General features: G+C 38.6%; 1 pseudogene; it reads left to right on the top strand.

The window, feature by feature from the left end:
- Positions 1 to 723: 723 nt before the first annotated feature.
- Positions 724 to 1,635, top strand: LOC125348430 (annotated as a pseudogene).
- Positions 1,636 to 2,643: the final 1,008 nt, after the last annotated feature.

The raw sequence follows: 2,643 nt of genomic DNA, 5'->3' as shown, positions 1-2,643 counted from the left end.
CCTAATTGCACTGCTTAAGAATTCCAGTACAATACTGAAGAGGAGTAGAGAGAGCAGAAATCTTTGTCTCATTCCTGATTTTACAAGCAATGCTTATAACTTTTCACCATTGAATGTTTCACTCTATTGAGGAATGTTCCATGGACTTCTAGTTTTTCCTGAGCTTTCCTCATGAAGGCGTCTTGCATCTTGTTCTGCATGTAGGTTATGATCGTGTGTTTCTTGTGGATGTGTTGAATTACATTAATTGACTTATATACAGGAAACCATATTTGCAGCCCTGAGATGAATCCTATTTGGTCAGAGTATATGAATTTTTTTATTAGGTGTTAAAATCATTTGGCCTCAATTTTATGAGAAGTTAACAGCAATGCTCTTTAAAGAATTTAGTCTATAGTTCTTTTTCTTTGATGGGTCCCTATCATTTTGGGATGAAGGTTACTCTAGCCTTGTAGAAAGAGGTTGGTAGTGTTCTTTGGCTTTCAATTTTATTGAGAGTTTGAAGAGTATTGGAGTAAGTTCCAGGAGAATTATTTAAAAGAGTAACAAGGTCTTGACACTCAGTGGTATTTTATAAAAAACTGAAACCGACAAAATAATGCAGTACATTTTCATAGACATTGCTTCATTAGGTGTTTTTCCTTTCTACAAAATCAAGTACTCTGGTCACTCATGTATGTCATTTTCCCATTCCACCAGCTTTGCCTATACTATACATCAGCTATGGACAATTTGTTCAGCAGGAATTATTCAGAAGTCAGCGAGTTCATTCTGCTGGGATTTAGAACTGCAAGCTCAAGATCCTTTTGTGTTCTTGGTCATCTACATGTCCACTGAGATAGGCAATGTAAGCATGGTGCTGGTTATTTTTATGGACTCCAAGCTGCAAACACCTATGTACTTCTTCCTGAGAAACTTGTCCTATCTGGATCTATGCTATTCCACAGTCATAGCACCCCAAACCCTAGTCAACTTCTTGAGTAGTGAAAAGAAAATTTCATATAATGACTGTTTGGCTCAGTTTTTATTTTTTGCTTTACTTGTCACCACTGAAGCCTTTCTTCCGTCTGTATTAGCATTTGATTGCTTCTCAGCTATTTGCTTTCCTCTCCTTTATCATGTCAACATGTCCCAGAAAGTCTGTGTTCAGCTGGTAACTGGATCCTACATCTGTGGATGCATCAATTCTGCCATCCATACAAGTTTTGCTCTCACTTTGCATTTCTGTGGAGAAAACAGACTGCACCACTTCTTCTGTGATGTCTCTGCCCTGATGGAGATCTCATGTGCTGACACCTTTGTGAATGAGATGGTGCTGTTCATTCTCTCTGCTCTCATCATCATCTCCACCATGACAGTCATCGTGGTGTCTTATGGGTACATCCTGTCCACTGTCCTGAAGATCCCCTCCACCCATGGCAAGAGAAAGACCATTCCACATGTGGCTCCCACATAGCCATGGTGAGCATCTTCTATGGAAACATCTTCTTCATGAATGCCCAGCCTGGGGCCCTGTCTGCTTCAGAGTAAAGCAAGATTGTAGCTGTGTTCTACACACTTATAACACCAATGCTGAGAAGTAGAAATATGAAAGATTTGGTTAAGAGAATATTATGTGGAAAACGGTCCTCTTAGTAATTTTTACAAAGCCATTTTGTTTTGTTTTTTTTGTTTTGTTTTGTTTTTTCAAATTTTTATTATAAAACTGATGTACAGAGAGGTTACAGTTTCATACGTTAGGCATTGGATACATTTCCTGTACTGTTTGTTACCTTGTCCCTCATACCCCCCCTCCCTCCTCCCCCTTTCCCTTCCCCCACTGAGGTGTTCAGTTCTTTTACACCAAACAGTTTTGCAAGTATTGCTTTTGTAGTTGTTTGTCTTTTTTTACCCTGTTTCTCTCAATTTTGGTATTCCCTTTCAATTTCCTACTTCTAATACCAGTATACACGGTTTCCAATATACTCAGATAAGATTACAGAGATAGTGTAGGTACAACCACAGGAAGGTGATACAAGAACGTCATCAATACTAGAAGCTACAGATACAGATGGGACGTTGAAAGTAGTTACATCTGTGATATAAAAATCATTTCCATAACATGGAGTTCATTTCACTTAGCATCATCTTATGTGATCATAAGCGTATAGCTATTGGGCTCTTGTGATGCTCTGCTATGACTTGCCTAAACTTGTACTAATTTTTTTTCAAATTTTTATTATCAAACTGATGTACAAAGAGGTTAAAGTTTCATACGTTAGGCATTGGATACATTTCTTGTGCTGTTTGTTCCCTTGTCCTTCATACCTCCCTCCCTCCGCCCGCTTTCCTTCCCCCCCCCCCCCCCCCCGCCCCGGAGGTGTTCAGTTCACTTACACCAAACAGTTTTGCAAGTATTGCTTTTGTAGTTGTTTGTCTTTTTTTACCCTGTGTCTCTCAATTTTGGTATTACCTTTCAATTTTCTGCATCTAATACCAGTATACACGGTTTCCAATATACTCAGATAAGATTACAGAGATAGTGTAGATACAACCACAGGAAGGTGATACAAGAACATCATCAATAATAGAAGCTACATATACACATGGGATGTTGAAAGTAGTTACAACTGTGCTATAACAATTGTTTCCATAACATGGAGT

Source organism: Perognathus longimembris, chromosome 1 (assembly GCF_023159225.1).
Source record: "Perognathus longimembris pacificus isolate PPM17 chromosome 1, ASM2315922v1, whole genome shotgun sequence".
Classification (NCBI taxonomy): Eukaryota; Metazoa; Chordata; class Mammalia; order Rodentia; family Heteromyidae; genus Perognathus; species Perognathus longimembris.
The sequence above is the reverse complement of the archived record's forward strand: the minus strand, read 5'-3'. Positions and strand labels throughout refer to the sequence as shown.